General features: G+C 40.2%; 1 long non-coding RNA gene across 1 annotated transcript in view; it reads left to right on the top strand.

Annotated features, from left to right (window-relative positions):
• LOC138849704 (uncharacterized) overlaps nt 1-23,632 on the top strand; it is a 216,545-nt gene that overhangs the window by 144,604 nt on the left and 48,309 nt on the right. The window contains exon 3 of the long non-coding RNA XR_011388779.1: nt 14,150-14,223. This is a non-coding gene — a long non-coding RNA (uncharacterized lncRNA). The remainder of the gene's footprint in view (nt 1-14,149; nt 14,224-23,632) is intronic.

Raw genomic sequence — 23,632 nt, 5'->3', positions numbered from 1 at the left:
GATAATGAGATTTTCCAAAGAATGTTCTTATCTTACCTGGAGGGTATAGATGTGACTCCAGAATTCTTGGAACTGAAATAGAGAACATGACAGAGAGTTCCCATATGTAGTCTGTATGCCCTCACTCAATTCTTGTGAGTATGTTATCTCTGGTTTTAGCTGCATTTTGTGTCCCGAGTCCCAGAAACTCTCTGTTATACCTTTACCATAGAATAAATCAACAGATTTCTAAGAAGGCAGGGGATAAGTTGTTAAATAGATTTTCAATGTTCCTTATATATTTGGCCCCGTATTTGTTCCTACTTCCAGAGTTGCCTGGTGGCAATAGTTCTTTATTCTTTTAACACTCTGTGCTATAATCAGGTTAAGTCTCATTTATTCCCACTGTCCCCTTAGGATCCAGCATAATATAATAAAGACTGTATTGTACCTTGTGGGTGAACTATTTGTGAATGGCACCCTAAGTAAAAGGTGCCCTGGAATTGTAAAGCATATGTAAAATGTACAGTCATAGTTGGTGGCCCAATTAGATTTTCTTAGACACAGTAAAAGAATTACAACTCATCTTTCTATTTATTTCTTTATTTTTAAAGATTTATTTATTTACACACACTCACACACACACGGGGCGGGGGGGGGGTGTCTTCCATCCACTGGTTCACTCCCTAGTTGGCTGCAATAGCCAGAGCTGTGATGATCCGAAGCCAAGAGCCAAGAGCTTCTTCCAGGTCTCCCATGCGGGTACAGGGGCCCAAGGACTTGGGCCATCTTCTGCTTTCCCAGGCCATAACAGAGAGCTGGATCAGAATTGGAGCAGCCAGGACTCAAACTGGTGTCCATATGGGATGCCAGCGCTGCAGGCGGTGGCTTTACCTTCTACACCACAGTGCCGGCCCCCATCATTCTGTTTAACAGTGCTCAAAGTTCTGGCCCTCTTTTCTTCTCTCTGCTTATATTTAAACTTATTATTTAATGTCTTTACTCTTAATATGATATGGCGTAATAAGAGTTAATTATGTGTTCACTATTTTTAATCACATCTCACATCAGATTTTCTGTATCACAAAAACACAGCCTGTCATATGTGTGCTGACGAATTAAAGACACAATTTTGTTTACAAAGAGATTGTTTTCTCCAAATTCTAATCAATCTGAAAACCATCAGAACTTGCAAAGTTTGTGATAGTGGCAACAACCATAGCCTGAGAGTTAATGAGGTAGTCACAGGATGGATGCTTCATTAGTTTTGCACTCTGGGGTCCTTAGGAGTTATATGTAAAGTTCAGAAAGTGGGATGGAAGGAAGAATGTGCTGATGGCTCATTGTATCTGAGAGTTTCCATATAGGCACAAGAAATGGGGAGACAGCAAAAAAAAAAAAAAATGGATGGGGAAGCCTGCCTTAGGGTTTCTTCATTACATTTAGGGGAAGTTTTATGTGTATTGAACTGAACTGAGCAGAAAGTAGCTGTGCCTGCCTAGGGAACTATTGAATATTACTTTTTTTTTCTATGCTTCTGGGTCATTATGGTAGACTGCATAACTTACATATGTGCTATTATATTAAAATTATTTATTGAGTGCCTGCTACTGCATAAGGCCCTAGTAGTGATTCATCCTTGGAATTAGAATTTAAAATACAAATAACTCATGGGATGGATTACACATTCTACTCGTCCATACCTGAATGTGAATAAATTTATCCAGGTCAATTTATTCATTGGTTACAAATAGAACAGAAAGGGATTAAATAATTATAGTGAATATATTCCTGAATATTGCTTTCTAACTATGTTTTATATGTAAATGTTTAATGTAATTATCAATTCTTCTTGGGGAAGAGAGCATAATTGTATGATTAAGACTTCTAGAAAATGTATGAGAAACATCTCTTTGATCCTACAGCTGAAAACACCTGATAAAAACATAGATCTAGGAAAGGAAATGGAAAAATTTCTTTCAATATCATGTTGGCTTCATATAAGTTAAAGTATCTTTGGTTACTGTTAAAAGACTTTTATATAAATTATGCTCTTATGGTATATAATAAAATATTCCTTTGGGAATGATATTTAAAGAGGTCAAATATATTCTCTTAGGAAAGTTAATTTGGATGGTGAAAGCAACATGGAAGTGGTGTCTGTAAAACGATGAATGACAATGCTATCATCTTTGTCTTAATGAGTATTTCAAGAAAAAAATGTGGCATTTTGAAAAGTTTGCGGGAAATGAAATTAAAATATATGTTTTTTTGGTACAAAAATATTGAAAGCCATGCATACATATGATCTTCAAAAGTTTAAGGAAAATGTGTATTATGAAAAAACTGTTACGGATTTCTATCTTTTTTGTTCCACAATAAACATCTTTTAATTCCATTTTCCCATGAATGTTTTAAGTTCCCTCAGGCTCAGACTCAGAACTGAGCCTCTATTTTGTAAGTGACAGGAGCTCCCTAGTACTGTGTTGCTGTGGAGATTGGAGTCTGGCCCAGGCAATGAAGAGTAAGCGGCTGTCAAAGCCAAAGGTGCAAGCGGGTCTAGATAGCAGCTCATGCTTCGCACTTGACACCCGCTGTCCTCTCAGCTTCCCTGAACAAAGGCCACATGGCCCTGGGGACTGCTCTTTCAGCTTCTTCAGTTGGTCCTGGTTTGGGGAAGGGGGCCCTGTGGGTACATCTTTTCTGCTTGTGTGAAATACTCAGTCTTGTTCTGTGTTTAAAACCGGAAGCCTGCATTGTTGTGGTGAAGTTAGATGTGGTTGGAATCCTCCTTGTCTGGGGGAAGGTCGGCGAAGGAAGGGGGATTTCAGAATGTGGACCAGGCCAAAACACACTTTTTAAAAAAATAAATAAATGAAAAGCAAAAATTATTTTACTTTAGAATTTTTTTTTTACCCATCATTACTATCTGTATCCAAACATTTCATTATCTCAGACTTTCCATCTGCAATAATTCTCCCAAATCTCCCTTCTCCCAACTCCTAGAAAACTCTCTTCAATTTTCTGTCTCTGAGTTTCCCTGCTCTGGATATCTCCATAAGTGGAATCACACTATTAGTTCTTTTGTACCTGGATTCTTTCACTTAGAGTAAGATTTACAAGATTCATCCATATTGTAGCATGTACTGGAACTTTGTTTCTTTGTGTAGCTCAGTAATTCTAAGAACATACCCCATTTTCCACCCATTTGTTGGTAGACACCTGGGTTGTTTCTCCTTTGGCTGTTATTAATCCAGCTGCAATGAACTTGATATACAAATCCATTAATCTGTCTCAGTCTCTATTTTCAATTATTTTGGAATATTTATCTGGGAATGGAATTGGTGGGTCATATGAAAATGGAATGTTGAACATTTTGAGGAATAGATAGGCAATTTTTTCTTTCATTATTTTTAAAAAAGTTTTGGATTAACATGTATTACCTATGTACCTTTATTGAACACAATGCTATATTTCAGCACATGGGTACACAGCATAAACTCATCATGACAGGTGATTAACCTTTGCATTTTCTTTGTGTTTGAAGTCCACCAGATGTGGAAGGGCCTTTTCAGAAATAAAATTTATCTTGCTAGGACACTGAAAAGATGAAATATTGCAGGGCAATTTTAAGAAGTTTTTTTTTCATTTGTTTTGTTTTATATTACAGGGCCATTGTTGTGGCATTGTGTATTAAGCTGTGGCACTGTGTATTAAGCTGCCACCTGCAATGCGGGCATTCCATATGGACACTAATTTGAATTATGGCTGCTCTGCCTCTCTTCTAATGTACCTGGGAAAGCGGTGGAAGATGGCCCAAGTGCTTGGGCCCCTGCCACCCATATGGGAAACCTGGATGGGGTTTCCAGGGCCCAGCCCTGGTCCTTGCAGTTATCTGGGGAGTGAACCAGTGGATGGAAGCTTGCTCTCTGTCCATCTGTTTCTGACTCTGTCTCTGTCTCTCTCCCCCTCCCTGTAATCTGTCTTTCAAATAAATAAATACATATTTTTTAAAAAATATGTATTACTTATTAGAAAAGTAGAAGATAAGGGCTGGCGCCGTGGCTTACTTGGTAATCCTCTGCCTGCGGTGCCGGCATCCCATTTGGGTGCCGGGTTCTAGTCCTGGTGGCTCCTCTTCCAGTCCAGCTGTCTGCTGTAGCCCGGGAGGGCAGTGGAGGATGGCCCAGGTGTTTGGGCCCCTGTACCCACATGGGAGACCGGGAGGAAGCTCCACGCTCCTGGCTTTGGATTGGCGTACTTCCAGCCATAGCGGCCATTGCGGGGTGAACCAAGGTAAGGAAGACCTTTCTCTCTGTCTCTTTCTCATTGTCTAACTCTATCTGTCAAATAAACTTAAAAAAAAAGAAAAGAAAAGTAGAAGATAACGGGGGAGATAGAGAATCTTTCAACCACTGGTTCACTGCCCAAATTACCACAGTAGCTGGAGCTCCCCACCTGGGACTCCCATGTGGTAGCAGGGACCCACATACTTAAGCCATCACTTGCTGCCACCTGAGGTTTGCATGTTAAGAAGCTAGATTGGAAGTGGAGCTGGGACTCAAACACAGATACTGTGGCAAAGGATGTGGGCCTCCCTTGTGGCATTTTACTGCTACACAACACACCTGCCCATGGAAATAATTTTGGTAGGCATTCCCCCACATGCAAAGGATTTCTTGGTGAATACCTAGCTCTTGTCAGGTGTTGGAGAGGTAGCATTTTGGATAAAATAGTATGCTTCCACTTATTCTTATTCTTGGGGCCCACAAGATGGCCATGAGCTAAGCTGTCATAATTATCTTCACTGGAGATGGCAAGAGAGATTGTTCCTGTATTTCCAGCCCCACCTTGCTTCTGCCTTTCGTTCCAGGCACAGAAGAAGGGCATGATAGCCATCTTGTATCTTGTGGTATAGGTAGCTCTTGTTTTACCCTAGACTGTATGAGCCTAACCTTACTTTTGTGGCTCAGTTTCCCCCCTTATACCTGAACCATGACCCTGTTGACTGATGATGGTGGGAATTACTATTCCCACTGGAGTGGAAGGCAGACTCCAGGGCAGGCTGCCTTGTGACAGAGCTTTCTTCATGAAAATGTTGCCAACCGCTGCCCATATCTTGTAGTGATTAGTTACATCTTATTATCGAGGTTGCCTTGGTCCTGAGTTTCCAGGTGAACTGTAGGACACCCAGTTAAATTTGTACTTAGGTCATCAATTAATACTTAAAAAATTAAGTATCTCTCAAGAAATTCATGGGACATACGTATACTAGAAAAAAATGTTCATTGTTCATCTGAAATTCAAATTTAACTGGATGTCCTAAATTTTATATGGGAGCTGTCCTCAGAGCAGGAAATGCTCATGCGCCCTGTGCTTCTCTTCAGTTTTGTTCAGTGCATGCACTGTGTCCATGACTTCCTTTCTTGTGTACTTTGTAGTGAACGCCAGCCTCAGATGAGTCCATGTGGCAGAAGTGGGCCTGACTGCAATATTTCACTTGAAGTCTTAATGAATGGAGGGTGTGTGTATCTAGACCTTGGATGGGTGGAGAAGTAGGAGGGAGCACAGGGTTTTGGGAAGAGGGATGTGGAGGTCCCAGGAACAACCTTCGGCACAGCTGTGTGAGGACAGTAACCCCAGGCTTTCACTGCCCATCAGCTGTAGCTGTCAGTTCTGCCACTGGGCTGCAATGTGTGAATGGACTCCCTGCTCAAAGGAGTCTTTCCATTTACGGCTTCTGCCCCCTAGTGAATTTTTCTATTGCTGTTATTTCCAATTGCAAGCATTCATATACCTGAAACTTGTCCTGCTTTTATATTCTGGACTGCATAACTGCAGCCACTGCAGCAGCTACATGAAGTTAGGCAAGCTTCATCGTGTCCTGATTGGCTTTCAAATGATGACGGATAAACTAAATTATAGTCATCTGTAGAGGAGCAGATGAGAAATGATTTGGATGCATGTCATGTCACAGAAGCACAGAGCTCATAGCTCTCGAGATCTCTCTCTCTCTCTCTCTCTCATATGAAATAATTCTTTTTCTGTTCTTCTGACCAAGCTACCACAAGCCAGTGTCCAGCACATTACAGGAAAGGGTTATTTTTATAAACCAAGAGTGTGCTGTAAAAGGATCCAAGGGGACCGTCTGGATTGTTTTTTGGCTTATTTTCTTTTTGACAGCTTTAAAGGGCCTTTTAAAATTGCCAGGAGAGTAGATTCATATTTTTATCATTCCACCTGCATAGCATTTTAGACACATTTATATTCCTGAAAGCATAATAATACATAACATTTAGCATTTAATTTATGACTCCTGCCACATCTGGTATAAAACTCCTTCTGAAGCAATAAATCAACCTCTTCATGTCAAATTGCCATTCATTCTTTGACCTCCTCCATAATTTATGGTTTGTGAGTGCAAAATGGGAAAAACAACTTAAATCAAGTAGATTTTAATTAACAATCTTAGAAAATTCAGAAGAATATTTGCAATTTATTCATGTGAGGAAAGGACTTTGTTGCTAGAAAGAAAAAAAATTTCAGCTCATTTCCATGGGTATAAATTGAAGTCTCTTCTGTGTGCATCGGAACCACAACATAAAGATTTTTCTCTACTTGGATTCAGAAAGACAAAGTGATTCTGATAAGAAAAGCTGTCCAAGCAAGTAGGACAGAATCCATTTTCTAAAAGAGATTTTGAGGAGAAAGAGTAGGGGGAGACATGTAACTATCTTCCACTTAGTGCTGCCTTTAACAGAGTCGCCTAGCTGCTGACACAGTGCCTTTCATGTCAAACAATTTTATTTCTAAGCTTTTCACAGTGTGTCCTAAGTAGCTTCTATTAGCATTGTCCTGTCCGTTTCCTTGGCAACAGAGCTGGTCAATTTAGACACCATTTAAGAACTGTGGAAAAAGCAACCGCCAGCAGTGTGATGGGCAAAATTACAGAGAATGCGCTGAGCGCAATCCTCGCTGGAGGAGATGCATTTCTTTCCAGAGTCCATTTTATTTTAATTAAAATTGAAAAGCTCTTTTAAACAAGGCCCTAGATTAAGCACAGGCCAGAGTAATCTACTGTATGACCCTTGCAGCTGCATTCCGTAATGTTATCTCCTTAACCTTAATGGATTGCTTGCACTTTTTCAAATAAATAAGGAAGGAAAACCTAGAGGCAGTATGGTATCTTCTTGTTATCCATCTGTAGAGTAAATATGGGATGGAAAGACCATTCTTTCCCTGTCTGGAGTTGTATTTAAGTGGAGCATTATTGGATCTCCAGCTGTCCCAGGCAATGATAGCATGAGAATATAAACTTGTATTTCAAATAGCAAAGGTGGTCTTATTTGCCTTTTAACCTCATTTCATTCTTCCTAGTAATTTTATGTAACCATTTATTTCCAATACTCCTAACATGGATACTTTGAACATGGAAGCAGCAGGAAGTTTGAGATTTTCAAGACTGTGTTTTATGTTGGTAGGTGGCTGTGCTCTTAATTGCGTTCACAGCTTTCTTGTGTGTTGGACAGGACGGAGCACAATTTGTGGTTAGGAGCATCTTTCTCTGCTAGTGCTGAATATGTTGAAAATGCCTTATCTTCCAGGATGAAAATCAATTAATTTGTGTCCTCTGTTTATGTTTGCAAATAAGGCAAGATGATTAGTTACTTCTCTAAGTACTTGAAGGCAGCTTCAATATCATGTTCATTTTAAAAAAAAGCTGAAAGGGGAGTTTGTATTTATGAGTAGCAGATTTGTGGTGATATTGTCTACTATGTTATGGTGAATTCAGTGGGATTATTGTAGGATTTGTATTTTTTATGCTTTTCAGTGGCACTTATTTTACAGAACTCTGTAAGGCAACAAATGCCTCTGTTAAAAATATTAAAGCAGAAACGTAAAGCTTGTTTTTGGAGTTATCTTAAGGAGGATTGACATTCCAGTAGATGCTAAATTCAGTGGCAAAGTCCATTCCTGAATTGGCATTCCGTAATCCTGCTCTTGAAGATGGACAAATGCATGTTCTCAACGGTAGCCCAGCAGTCAGTGGGAGAAATGACCCCTTTATTTTGTGGTATTGTATCTGGAGATTTGTGGGTGTAGTTATTTGCTACTTTGCTTCACCTGTTTCTACAGGGATCCCCTGTTTCCTTGAGGGGATATAGAAATGTTCTTTCCTTATGAGCAAAAATAATAAAAGACCCAGTGTCCTTGAAAGCTCTTGATAAACACAACTAGAATCAGAGTTGCTGAGATTTCTCTACACAGTTCCGTTCAGTAAGAATCGATGTGAATTGTGTTTCCCACTAAGAGTGTTACTAGAGCCTTAAAACCATTCCTGTCAGGATTGCCTAAAGATCCTAGATAACACCTTAAAGCTGGTAGCAAGTGACACAGCAGAGCCCACAGGGTACAAGAACATGAGACCCCAAGGCTGGCTTTTCTTCTCTGGTGTTGCCATGATGAAGCCAATGGTGATAGATCAGAGGGGCTCTACACCGGGGACAGACTGACAGAGGATGAGGGCAGATGTCAGTCAAGTGTTTCACAGTGATGTTGTAAGGAACAGACCAACTCATTTCTGTGGGCCAGACAACCATCTGACAGAATAAACATCTGGAGAATGGCCCGCGGATTGGATTTGTCAACAGGGGGCTTTTGGGCAGGAGATGCAGTACTCCTTTGGGGGGGGGCGGTGCTGATTCTAGAGGGAGTCACACAGGCTACCTGGCACAGGAGACCTGCTTGGAACTCAAAATGTGGGAATCAGAATGTGGAAATAGTAGTAGCACCCAAATGACATACAGCTGAGAGTGTCTCCTAGCACTCTTAACTCTGAACCTGATTCATTGTGTAACTGCGGCCAAATGATAGCCCCATTGTGCCTCCTTTTTCCTCATCTGGGAAGCATGGATTCCTCTGCTCCCAGCTCCATTTTCCAGAGGAATAGCTTTATGAAAAGCATGTCGACCTCCATAGGGAAAATTGTCCTATTGCAACACAGAATTATTTTTGGTTTCACACTACTCACAAGTTTAATTTGTGTGGACCCAGCCTGGCTTCCTGAAAAATCTGGGGGTTTGCTGGGGCGTGTAGGTAGCAACATCTGAGAGGGGAACATTTCAATGTGAGCAGCATTCAGTGTCATTTTTGTCCCTTTGAAACAGAGTTTCTTCACTTTGATGCTTTGGTAGATTGGTGTGGTTAATTCTTTGTTGTGAGGCTGTTCACTAGGAACCAGGATCCCCCTTCCCACCTCCCTCACCTATGAGAAGCACAAATGTCTCTCATCATTGCCAGATATCATCCTGGGATGAAAATTTCTCCCTGTGTAAAATTGTGTTCTAAAATATGCTTTCATAATCTTTCCAGCTACTTGGAACAAGGGATTGTTTTTGAATCTAGGTCTAGGATGGACTCTGTAAATTAGCTGGTAATGTCTCATGTTTGAGGCAAATTCAAGAAAGCAGAAAATCCCATCTTTATACTTGATGCAGCTGGTTCCGTGACACTGCCCATGGCATTGCTTCTGCTCCTCTTGGTGAAGACAATAAAAGTGGAGTACCTGTTGCTGCACCCAGTGCTTTCCTTAAATGAAGACTAAGTGAACTATTACATCTATCTGAAGTCTCCAGGTTGAAAAGCAGACACTCTTGCAGTTTGAGGTATAGTCTCCTCCACTAATGATGTTGTATATTTTTTTGGAAAAACTTCCTGCCTCACAGTTGCAGCCCGTTAGCTGATTTTGTATCCAACAATTAGACCCATTGATTCTTCTCATGTTCAGAGTAGGATATAAAAGTTTGCTTCATGCTGGGTAGGCATAGTCTACAAGCATGATGTAATCACTGTAATTATGTCATAAAACAATCAGGAAGGACCCTAGCTGAAATAACTAAGAGGTAAAATATTTCATCTACCAAAGGAGACAGAAGAGAAAGGTAATTAGAGGTTTTGTTACTCTGTTTGCTAAAGAAAAATGCTAGGCATTTGTTGAAAAGCATAATGAAATGTGAACGAAAAAAGATCCCTTATCTGAAAGAAGCTAAGTGTTCAAGAATTTAACGTTATTTTTTAAGGATAAGTTTTTTTTTTTTTAAAGAATTTTAAATCCTCAAGGTGCCACTATCTCAAATGTGTGTGCATTGAATGTTACTTTCTGTAGTGTTGTTTACAGGAAACCTAAATAAACTAGAATTTAACTATGAGCTTCACCTTTCTAGAATACAAGTATAAAACCAGACAGCCAGAAAATATTCTCTTAGTAATTGCAAGAGATTAAAAAAAAATTCTCACACATTAAGGTTTGTGTGCCAATCAATCAGGTAATTCCTTCACATCTACTTCAGTGCATCCGTTTGGTGACTATCAGCTTTTGGGGATGAGATCTGCTTAGATCTGAGAAGCAGACTTTGAGGTAGTGGGCAGAGAGCAGAAGGTACCACATGTGTTTCTGAAAGAGGGAGCATGGGCTCCAGGTAGACAGGCTTCTGTGACCCTTTGAACACACATGTGATGGGGAGGGTTGTAAGTGGAGGGACAGACCAAGGCCATATAAAGGGCAGGACCTAGTTTTGTTTGAGTCTAAATATAGGGCTCTTGATAATCAACCCAGTACCAGAATCTACTTGAAACCATAAAGATGGAGTTGGTTTGAATTAATTGTTACTATACAAAAACCACTATGAATACCTGGCACACGTAGTAACTATATAGGTTGGTGTTAACTTCACTATTATTAATGTTGAGAAAATGAATCCAAATTTTGGCTCATGGTATATTTTGAATATGCTTCACAAAAACAGAGATTACTTAAAAAGAGAAAAAATATTTTTAAATATTCCAACAGTGTTATCTTGGGGTCAGTGTTCCATTGCCATAATATATCATTTTAAACATGCTATGAAGTTTGAAGGTTGGGTTCACAGGTTTGATGGCTACAGTCACACCTGTGTTCCACCAAACACATGTGTGTTCCACAGGATAGGGGCACAACTTGTGTTGTGCCTGAGCGAGTACAAACAGAGGAGCACCACACATTGATAAAATTTGATGGTCTTTTATTGCTGGTGGTGGGGAGCGGGTTCTTGCCCTAAAGAACTCTTGTCCCTGGAGCTCAAAGCATCAGGGTTTATAAGGGCAAAAATCACAAGGAGAGGAGGGGGGATGCATGGTTGCTAAGATTGGGAATATGTGGTTACTAGGGTCCAGCTGACCTAAATCCTATGTGAAACTAATATCAATTACAATCTTGACAATAGACTAATTACAATTTTAACATTAATCCAGGTATGGCCTATCTGTTTTAAGCTTGAGTGATTATGCTAGGGAGTTTCTATGTCCTGCCAAGTGGGATGCAGTGTTATGTTGTTGTCTGAGTTTTAGACCATAGCTAGTTTCAGACCAGAGTCTCATGTTGGGGGGTGCTTTCTCAAGATGGAGTCTCAGGTGCTTTAAAATGGAGTCCCTACTGTCAGGGTGTCACTTCACTTGTGCCTCTGGGTCACTGCTTTTGTTGACCCGTGGTCAGTGGCCAACACCTTACTTAAGGCTTGTTGTACTGACTTGGAAATATTTAGCCTTGGTCAAGTGAAGACATAAGCTCATCACCACTGCTGGAAAAACTACTCAGGAGACATCCTATAAGTGATGGGTTGGTATTTACCTTTTATAGATTGATTATGACTTTGACCTTATAGCTTAGTGTTTGGTTAGGTGTTTAACCATTTGTTATTTGACTCTACTTCTAGAGTAATAGTTGACTTTTTTTAATCTTAAAATTTTATTTCTGGATCTTTGAGTTAATGATTGTATTATTCTCTGTAATCTACTTTGAGAATCTTTTAAGAAACTTCCACATAAGTTATCTCAAAAAACAAATGATGAATTTATCTGCAAAACTTGAACAGTGATATGGCAGTTTTCCCCCTTAGTCACCTTTGCATCATGGGGCCCCACATAAGTCCTATGGGTCTCATGAGTTAACAAATCGAGGTGTCAAGTTAGGCTCATTTATTACTCTTGAATGCCAGGAAGCCTGTACCAAAGTCCTAAAATAGCATGGGGATCCAGAATGAATCATCACAATTTATTTTAGGCTTGGAGTTTCCACTGAGTAATTCCACAATGCAGTTCATGTAGTCTGGGAGAGGTCTTGCCAGAGTGGCTGTGATGAATTAGGGTAGGAAACTTAATAATGAAAAGGGAGACTTGGTAAAAGTAAACTTTTAACTTTTAGGAAGAAGATCAGTGCCATTGTTGGATTAAACTTGTCACTTAACCAGCAAGAGGCTAGATGGACATCCAAGACAGGATGGTATAAACTTCAAAGTTGCAGGATTTAGTTTATGTACATTGGCCCATTGAATGTTATTGCCTTCAAAGAAGCTGGAATGATTGTGAATAATGAATATACTTAAATAGAGTAAAAATTTATGCTTGTATTTCGTTTAATTCTCATGAATCATAGTGGACAGAGCTGTTTTCATGAAACAAAAAGTGGTAAATTAGTCTCACTTGCCAGATTTATCAAAAAAGAGAAATACAGTTGTGTAACAGCATGAAATGCATTAAATATATGAACCTATCTTTTTTAAATACAAGGCCATTTGGCCAAGAAACATCTGGTTTCTTCTGTCCTTGATTCATTACTCTTTAAAATGATTCTGCCCTCATCCTCTTTCATAAACCTCTTTGTTTCCAACAGAGGTGAAAAAATGAACTCTCCCTTTACCATCACAGAAAACCTACTATTTATGTACATGTTCCTCTACTCACTCATTGGGAATTGCCTTGCAATTGGAATTTCACAATACTATATTGACGTAACATGTATGGGAGAAGGGCCATACGTTTTTAATATCCTTTTATTTTTATAAGAACATTGATAGAGTTACACTATCAATAGTTCCTCTGGAATGTAAGTCATTAAAAAGTCCTGCTGCAATATGCCAGTATCTTGAGATTATAACTAAAATGGAGGTTCTTGACTAAAAAATTAAGACTGACTTAGAAGAAATAGTAAAGTAAGTAAAGTTTTGATTTAGGGAAACGATCTCCTTTGGGGGCATATAGTGGTATTCCCCTCCTTGGCACTGTTCAAGATCCTCTGAAATGTTTTTCCTTTTCCTGAGTTTTTCCTTCTCCCTGGAGGGTACCTGTGAACTCTTATTCATCGTGATGATTCCCTCAGCACTGCTCTTTGTTTTCCAAGATGGCAGCCATCTACACTGAGAAACGAAGCTGACAGAATTTAGATCCAGAAAGGCTCCTGATGAATTCTGAGCTCACCCCTTCACTGTACATAAGAGGGAACTGACTCCAAAGAAGTCAAAGACTTTGCACAAGATATTTCGTGTCTTAGAGAAAACTCTGGGAGAGGAGCTTATATCCAGGGTGTTCTCTCTTTCTCTGTCTCTGTCTCTCTCCAAAGATTTATTTATTTACTTGAAAAAAAAAAAGAATGACAGAGAGAAAGACAGAGGTCTTCCATCCACCGCTTACTACTCAAATGACTTCAACAGCTGGGGTTTAGGCTGAAGTCAGGGACTCCATCTGCATCTCCTGCATGGGTAGCAGGAACTCAAGCATGAGCCATCATCCATTGCTTCCCAAGCGTGTTAGCAGGAAGCTGGATTGAAGCAGAGTAGCCAGAGACCCAAACCAGCACTCCAGTATAGGAATTAAGGCATTCCCAAGCTGTGGCTTAACCTGCTGCACCATAACACCCACTCCCAGGGATGCATTCTTTTCATTGTGGCTTCAACCTTCAGATTTGCCATGAAGGGCCACCAGTACCTTTTCCAAAGACACTTACCATCTAATGGTGATAGTTCCTGAAATACATTCCTAGGAACTGAAGAGATGATTGTAATGGTAAGAAAGTCTGAGACAGTAGGGGGCTGGTATGGTTATTCTTTAGGAAAGGTAAGGTGTTCATGAACATGGTATTTGGGCCTTCAAGCTCACATTGGTTGGGGAATGTGAGATCTGACTAGTGCCACGTGGATTCTTCCTGGTTCTTGTGGGACTGATCTGCCCAGCTTTCTTCCAATTAGACCATTGAAAACTTTTACCTTAATTTCTAGGTGATTAAAATTGAATAAGTCAATGTTTTCTTTGTAACCCTTTGTTCCTCAAGATACTAATCAAAAATACATGCTCTTTGTAGGAAACTTGAAAATCACAGAATTGAAAAAAAAAAGCAAAACAGCATCACCTGCATTCCTGCCATCACCAATTGTGGTGAGTGCTTTGCTATTTTGCCTTCTGTTTTATCACTTTTCTTAAATACTATGTTTCTATTTTTCCTTTTTTTTGGCAACTTTTTTCTGAATACAAAAATAAGATGTACCTATTGAAGAAAAGTTCATGAATGCAGGCAAGTTTAAGGAAGAAAATGCATCATTGATAACTTTGTACCTACCTCTGAGTGACCCATTTCTTTCCAGTCTTATCAAAAGCTCAATATTTTATCATTTCACTTCTTAATCATAAGTTAATCAGGATAAAGATAGAAGGATTTACTGAGGTTTTTCACTTGGGCTCTATGAAAGTCTTTCAGTCAGTGGCTAAAATGTGTTTCACCTGGAGGTAAATCTGGATGCAGGTGACTTGTCATTTCAAAAATAGATGTCAGTCCAGACTTTTTCCTATAATAATTCACCTTTTAAAGCCTGTGATGGAGTATTCTGAACATGGCAAAAGTGCCTTTTAAAATGTCAAAAATAATTGCAGATTCGCATGGCAAGGCTTTTTTGTCCTTTTCAGGTAAACCTAGAGACATGGTGTGCAGTGTCTGCTCTTGAGTGGGACTCTTGCATTATATAACCTGTGGACTGTCCTATTGAAATGGTGCTCCTAGCTTGAGTGCATTCCGAAGCCTTCCATGTTACTGTTAGCTGTGTTTGAGTGGCCCTGTATGCTGTGAACACCATTCACCAATGGCCCAAGTGTTCTCTCTTTTTCTCTGCCTGTATCTCTTCCATGCAACTGATGAGACAATGTGCCATCTAAGAACACAGGCTCTCTGATGGGCCAGCTTGAGCCACTCACTGTTTCTGAAATGTACCTTTTACTCAGTTTACACTCTCCTACCAGGATATAGATCTTGAGTCAAAGGAATCACATGCCACTTTGATTTCCAACCCGCTGCAGTCAACAAGGAACACTATCTCCAAGATCCAGTGGCAATTACTATGTTTACTCATTGTTTGGCACTAATTTTTGTTTGTGGAACATAAAGCTTAGGACATGTGGGCCTTGTCCCTTTACCTGTCTCTTTTCCATTGAAAAATTATGGATATGGTAGAGTCAGATGCGCCTTAATGTAATGGGGTTACTTCCAGATAAACTCAATCTAAGTTGAAAGCACTATAGCTGGAGTGTATCATTGTGGTACAGCAGGTTAAGCTGCCACTTAGGAAACTCTGTCCTTTATTGGAATGCTTGTTTGATTCCTGGCTACTCTGCTTTTTATCTGGTTCTCTGCTAATGTCCCTGGGATGCAGCAGATGATATTCAAAGACATGAGTCCTGGCCATCCTTGTAAGAGACCCAAATGAACTCCTGGCTCCTGACTTCAGCCTGGCCCAGCACTGGCTGTTGTAACCATTTGGTGAGTGAACCAGCGATGGAAGATTGATCAATTTCACTCTCTCTCTCTCTCTCTCTCTCTTTCTCTCTCTCTGTGACTGTGCTTTTCAAGTAAATAAATATTAAAGAGAGAAAGTACTGCAATTGGAAAATGCATTGAATGTTTCTGGCCTACTAAACGTCCTTGTTCCCCAACACAGCACTACAGAGCACCGGTGGTTTTGTCTTTTGATCATGGGGCTGACTGGAGGCTGCATTCATGGCCTGTGCTAGCATTTCCTGAAAGAATTGGACCACATAGTGCTAGCCTAGGAAGAGACCCAAGTGCAGGCCTGGTGGGTAAAGCTGCCTCCTGCAATGCCAGCATCTCATATGGGTGCCAGTTCATGTCCTGGTTGTTCACTTGTGATCTAGCTCCTTGATAATGGCCTGGGAAAAGCAGTGGAAGATTGCCCAAGTCCTTGGGGCTCTTGCCACCCATGTGGGAGACTTGGATGAAACTACTGGCTTCTGGCTTCTGCCTGATTCATCCTTGGCCATTGTGGCCATCTGGGGGGACGGTGAACCAGCAAATGGAATATTTCTCTCTCTCTCTGTCTCTCTTTCTCTGTTTCTCCCTCTCTCTTTGTAACTCTGATTTCCAAATAAATAAATAAATCTTTGAAAAAGAAAAATCCAAGTGCAACATTCCAAGTAGGGCTTCTTCTGAATATGCCTTGCTTTTGCACTGTCATGAAGTTGAAATATTAAGTAGAACCGTTGTAAGTCAAGAACTGTCTGTATGCTTCCCTTGCCTTTATTAACCTCAAATATTGCATTGTGATGGAGAGAAAACACTATTTTCTCTCCACTCAGTACCATGGCAAAAGCTGTAAAAATTTAACTGAGCTTAATTAACAATCAAAACTGTGATTCTTCTTATACAAATAGCTCACTAGCTTCATCCTCCAGGCTGCAAAAATGAAGGGATACTTGTCCAAACATAGCAGAGCCCTGGGAGAGTGGGGGCACGGTTAGATATCCCTTACTGGATAGAATGTCACAGGCTTTCCATTGGTTCCCATGTTAATGGCAGGAGTGAGCCCTCTTTGAATCATGCTGGGATAATAATAGCCTGTCCGGAGTGTTCTGAACAGCAAGTGCATGGACTCAGTGGGAGCAATTGTCATTTTCAAAATGTGCATCTTTCCCCATCATTTCCCTAACATTCCCACCTCCTTCATTAAGTTGACTTTTAGTTTTCTCTGGAAAAGAAAGACATTGTGGTTGAGTCAGTGACAGATAAAGTGAAAGACAATATTTTCTGACATTCGCTGCCAGGTTTACCAGGTCATGGACTTAATCTAGGCCAACAGTGAATATTCCTGTTGCTAAGAATGTCTCTTCTACCAGCAGTCAATGACATGAGTAGCCATGGGTTTGGATGGTTGACCTTTGATCTTTCATATCATCTTTAATATACTTTCTTTTTTTAAAATTATTTATTTATTTATTTATTTGACAGGCAGAGTGGACAGTGAGAGAGAGAGACAGAGAGAAAGGTCTTCCTTTTGCCGTTGGTTCACCCTCCAATGGCCGCCGCTGCCAGCGCGCTGTGGCCGGCGCACCATGCTGATCCGATGGCAGGAGCCAGGTACTTATCCTGGTCTCCCATGGGGTGCAGGGCCCAAGCACTTGGGCCGTCCTCCACTGCACTCCCTGGCCACAGCAGAGAGCTGGCCTGGAAGAGGGGCAACCGGGACAGAATCCGGCGCCCTGACGGGGACTAGAACCTGGTGTGCCGGCGCTGCAAGGCGGAGGATTAGCCTAGTGAGCCGCGGCGCCGGCCAATCTTTAATATACTTTCTTCAAGCATCTCTCTCTCTCTCCATCTCTCTTTCAAAATCCATTCATCTACCTACCCATCCATCCCTCCATATAGCTCTCTCATCTATCTCTGTACTTAAAAGCTGCTATTTGTTTTAGATAAATTCAATCAAAGGATTAAAATATGACTGACATGTAGGTGTGAGCTGAGTGTTCTGTGAAATTCTCTTGTTAAATGAAGTTGAGATAGTTTCCCCAAAGTGATGATTCATCTCACAGACTCTCTGTGAACTGACTCCATTCACTCTTTAATGATGCAGATGATGCTTGAAGAATTTGTCAAGGGGAGTGAAGCTGAGCTCTGTGAGTTGTTTCCTGTCATAGGTGGCCTAGGTTATATTGGAGACTGGGTGTCTGTGGGTGGGTCAAACCAGCCCCTGGCTTTACTAATGGGTATTTTAATTTTGTTTTGTATTTTCTAGACATAACTTTATGTCATAAGTGAAAGATAAGTCACTTTAAACCCTTTAGGTATATTTCAGTTGTGTGTTGAGTTGTTGGTCTCTGTCTTAATAAAAACAGTGAGATGGTAGAGGGAGGGTCCAAACAACACATTCTTGGAGATATTGCTTAGATATTATGTATCTGAGGACCTAGAAATAGTAGGAGCATATAGACTTAGAGGTAATCAGAAGTTGTATGGCTTTTGTCAATCCAAAATGTACAATCTTTTTAAATAAATATATACTGTATTTAATGCAGATACTGAGTGTGAATGGCTTTCTTCCTTGTAGCAGCAGGTCCATGCCTCTCCTCATTAGAATGAAGAGGAATTCACGTGAGTGATTTAGATCACTGCTTTACTGTTCACCTTCACCTTTCCTGGGACAGGGCATGGCACTACCTTCTCTTTTGTGAAGATAAATTCTAGGGATATTTGGCCTATCACTTAAGGCACTGATTAGAACGCCCACATTTCACATCAGAGTACCTGGCTTCAATCACTGACTCTCGCTCCTAATTTCATCTTTCTGTAAATACAGACCCTGAGAAACAGCAGTCTTAGCTTAATTTATTGCTTTCTTGCCACCCATATGGGAGACCCAGTTTGTGTTCCTGGCTCCTGGCTTTGGTCCCTTGGAAGCTGCAGTCATTTGGGAAGTGAATCAGCAGATAGGAGTTCTTTAGCAGTCTGTCCCTCTGCCTCTCAAATCAATAAGTGAACAAATTAAGAAAAAACAGTAAAAATATTAATAGTTCAGATCTGGGAACTAACCTGGGGAGGTTTTAAAAAAATCCATTAACCATTACTATTAAGGGTTCCCACACAAGGTAGGTTCTAATAATTGTTTATAGAAGATTTAGTATTATGAATTTGAAAAACTATGTAACTTTTATTGATATATAATTCACATACTGGGGAATCCAAGATGGTTGAAAAGTGTATAGCCACATGGGCTCACACTAATCTGGGTTCTGAAAAGAACAAAGGAAGGACTATGTTTACATGGGTGTGATGGAATTTTGCAGTTAAAAGTGAATAAAAAAAATGATGACTCCATGAAACAAGAGGAGAGAAGACAGAGACACTAATGCCAGCCATGTGGCACAGCCACCTGCTGGCTGTTAGCCCCCATTTTACCATGTCAAGGTAGGAAAAGATCACTGTGTGTCTGCCACTCATAGTTTTAGCTGAGAGGGAATTTCACAGTGACCCATTGTCTTTTTTTTTTTTTTTTCATTTGACAGATAGAGTTAAACGGTGAGAAAGAGAGACAAAGAGAAAGGTCTTCCTTCCGTTGGTTCACTCCCAAACGGCCGCCACGGCCTGAGCTATGCCGATCCGAAGCCAGCAGCCAGGTGCTTCTTCCTGGTTTCCCATGGCCCAAGCACTTGGGCCATTCTCCACTGCCCTCCCAGGCCACAGCAGAGAGCTGGACTGGAAGAGGAGCAACCGGGACTAGAACCAGTGCCCATATGGGATGCTGGCACTGCAGGTGGAAGATTAACCAAGTGAGCCATGGCGCCGCCCCCCTTCCCCCATTGGTTTTTGCTTCAGCTTGGAGAACTGACTGGGTTCTGAACAACTGCCAGGCTTGGAACAGGAAAACCATGTTGCTTTTTGCCTCTTCCCCACCATGCAGAGAGCTGTACTCGTCAACAAAAAGCTATTCTGTTCCTACCAGTATCATAGTCAGAGTCAGAGCAATGTGTAGGGCCATGTACAGATCCCTCTCATCCTACAACTGTGGCAGTTTTGGGGCATTAGCCCCAGAGCTACATATACTCTATGTGAGCCAGGGTGATTCACCTTGGCTTCTGAGGGCTAACACCAGAAGCCAGAAGCAGCCCATTAAAAAAATTGTGCTCCCACTCTGGGAGATCTGGGTTACCGCCCCTCTATACCCTGCAACACTGGAACAATAACAATTTTAAGTTTCTTGGTGCCACTAGAATCTACCTGGTGGACATAGGGAAGAACCTACCTACATTCTACCTCTCTGGACTCATCCCCTCCAGAGTAAAATCTTTTGTATACCTGTAGTCACCTTGTAAGACTGGAATAGAATTTCATTCATATCTTCTACTCCTAGGACTAAAGCTTTGGTATTATAATCCGTAGCACCAGTTGAATTCTCCTAGCAGACCTGTGAAAGGGTCCATCCATATCACACAGTCCTAGAGCCATGGCAATTTGTGCCACAAGCCCCAGCCCCACTCAGGCTTGCTGGTAGGACAAGGGAGTAGCCACTCTTATGTCCTTCAGCACCAAGAACAAGTCCCTGGCTATCACATTCATCATGGAAACTGATACTGAACTCTGTATTGGCCAAAGACACATACTTTAAGGAAACCCTTATTCATCTCAAAGCCACACTTCTATCCCACAAACTACAGCAGACTAGATCACTGTGTCACAGACAGAACTGACAATGATTAAGACAAAAGTAATCACTCAGACTAGCTCCTGGGATCACCTAGAAGCAAAACCAAAGCAACAAGCCAAGTGATACTCTGCATTCCTGCCAAAGCATAAATTCTTTTCCAATAAAACCTGCTCAATAAAGAAGAAAGAATGAATGGGCAGATGTCAGTGTAGGGCAGGAGACATGAAGAAGCAAGACAGCATGTGCCTCCAAAAGAACACAATACTGCTACAGAATTAGATCCTGAAGTGAAGGAAATCTATGAAATGGGATATGATTAAATGACCAAATATTCATAGTATTGGTATTTTTGAAAGAGAAGAAAAGGAAAAAGGCATTGCTAAATGAAACAGCTGAAAATTTTCTGGGTCTTGAAAGATACATAGACATCTAGAAACAAGAAGCTCAAAGAACCCCAAGCAGACTCCACCAAAAAGGTTTTCTCTAAGACATATTGTCAACAAATTGCCAAAGTTAAAAACAAGGAGAGAATCCTAAAGACATTAAGAGAAAAGTTTCAAGTTACATATAAAAGAAAACCAATTACATTAACATCAGATTTCTCAGCGGAAACCTATAGGCCAGAAGGGAGTGACATGATATATTCAAGGTCTTAATAGAAAAAAAAAAAAACTTCAAACCAAGATTATTATATCCAGCAAAGCTATCATTTAAAAGTGAAAGAGAAATAAAGTATTTCCCAGATAAGCAAAAACAGAGAATTCACCACCACCAGACCAGCCTTATAAGAAATTCTGAAGGGTGTACTGCATTGGAAATAAACATGAAATATATGTCACCACCAAATTCACTAACAGAGCAGTTGGAATCATTATCCAATCAATGATAGATCTTAGTTCTTATCTATCAAAACTAACCTTGAATGTAAATGGATTAAATTCACCAACAAAAAGACTTAAGTTGGCTGAATGGGTTAAAAAAATATGACCACACTATCTGCTACCTACAAGAAAGGCAATTCACAAACAAGGATACACTCAGACTGAACGTGAAAGGTTGGAAAAAAAAATATACCAGGTAAATGGAAACCAAAAACAAGCAGTAGTATCTATCCTGATATCAGGTAAAACAGACTTTAAATTAAAAAGCGTAAAAAGAGATAAAGACATAACAAGATCACAGATCATATATTAATATAACAAGATCATATGTAATATAACATATATTAATATATATATAAATATTACTATTATACCTAAAGGGAGAGGTATTCTACAGTATAATAATAGTGGGTCACTTTAGCACCCCATTCTCATCAATGGATATATAATCTAGACAAAAAAATCAGTAAAGTTACATTTCTGTTGAAACACATGATCAAGCAAATGGACCTAACAGATGTTGTTGGGAGGTTTCACCCAACAGCTACAGAATATACATTCTAATCAGCACATGGAACATTTTCTAGGATAGACCACATATTTGGCCACAAATCAAGTCTTAGCAAATTTAAAAAGATTGAAGTCATATCATATATCTTCTCAGACCATAAAAGAGTAAAACTAGAAATCAAGAAGAACAATAGAACACTCACAAATACTTGGAAATGAAACAACATGCTATTGAATGACAAATGTGTGATTGAAGAAACTAAAAAGGAAATCAGAAACTTCTTTGAAATAAATGAGTGTGAAAACATCAAAAACTGTAGAATTCAGCAAAGGCAGTATTAAGAGGAAATTTTATATCATTAAATGCTTACATTAAAAAAAAAAGAGAGAAATGTCTTGACGATCTGATGATGCATCTTGAAGACTTAGAAAAACAAGCACAGGGCCGGGGCCACGGCTCACTAGGCTAATCCTCCGCCTAGCGGCGCCGGCACACCGGGTTCTAGTCCCGGTTGGGGCGCCGAATTCTGTCCCGGTTGCCCCTCTTCCAGGCCAGCTCTCTGCTGTGGCCAGGGAGTGCAGTGGAGGATGGCCCAGGTGCTTGGGCCCTGCACCCCATGGGAGACCAGGAAAAGCACCTGGCTCCTGGCTCCTGCCATCGGATCAGCGCAGTGCGCCGGCCGCAGTGCGCCGGCCGTGGCAGCCATTGGAGGGTGAACCAACGGCAAAAGGAAGACCTTTCTCTCTGTCTCTCTCTCTCTCACTGTCCACTCTGCCTGTCAAAAAATAAAAAATAAATAAAAATAAAAAAAAAAAGAAAAACAAGCACAAACCAAACTCCAAATCAGCAGGAGGTGAGAAATTATAAGAGTCAGAACAGATATAAATGAAATTGAAATTAAAGCAATGCAAAAGATCAACAAAACAAAAAGTTGGTTTGTTGAGAAGATAAACAAAACCTCTACCCAGACTAACAAAGAAAAGCAATCTCAAATAAATACAATTAGAGATCAAAAAGGAGGCATTACAATGGACACAGCTGAAATACAAAGGATTATAAGGAACATTATGCTAATAAATTGGAAAACCTTGATGAAATGGAGAAATTCTTAGATTCATATGACTACCAAGATTAAACCAAGAGGATATAGACAGTCTAAACAGACCCATAACAAGCAATGAGACAAAGCAGTAACCAAACGTATTCCATTAAGGAAAAGTCCTGGACCTGATGGTTTTACTACTGAATTCTTCAAAACATTCATTGAGGAAGTAGTGCCAATCTTCTTCAAACCATTCCAAAATATTGAGAGGGATGGAACTCTTCCAGTCTCTTCATGAGACCAGCATTACTTTGATACCAAAACCAAAGACACAACATGAAAACTACAGACCTGTATCCTTAATGAACATAGATGCAAAGAGTCCCAACAAAATACTAGCGAACTGAATCCAAAACCACATCAAAAAGATTATACATCACAATGAAGTTGCTGGAAGAGAACATAGGGGAAAACACTCTAAGATTTGTGTAGGGGACTATTTCTTGGAAAACACAGGTGATAAAAGCAAAACTAAACAAATGGGACTATATCAAACTCAGAAGCTTTTGTACAGCAAAAGGAAATGATCAATAGAGTGAAGAGAAATCCAACAGAATAGGAAAAGAATATTTGCAAGGTATCCAACAAAGGATTAGTACCTCCAATGTATTAGCAACCTAAAAAAATTCAACCACAACAAAAACCAATCCAGTTGAGAAATGGGCAAAGGACATCAATAGACAGTTCTCAAAAGAAGAAATACAAATGCCCTGCAAACATGAAAAAATGCTTCACATCTCTAGCCATTAGGGAAATGCTAATCAATACCACAATGGGGCATCCCCTCCACCATGTCAGAATGGCTAAAATCTAAAGCACAGTAACAAATGCTGGTGAGGATGCAGACAAAGAAGAACTCTTTATTATTATT

This window comes from Oryctolagus cuniculus, chromosome 5 (genome assembly GCF_964237555.1).
Source record: "Oryctolagus cuniculus chromosome 5, mOryCun1.1, whole genome shotgun sequence".
Taxonomy (NCBI): domain Eukaryota; kingdom Metazoa; phylum Chordata; class Mammalia; order Lagomorpha; family Leporidae; genus Oryctolagus; species Oryctolagus cuniculus.
Note: the sequence above shows the minus strand (reverse complement) of the source record. Positions and strands in the feature narration are given on the sequence as shown.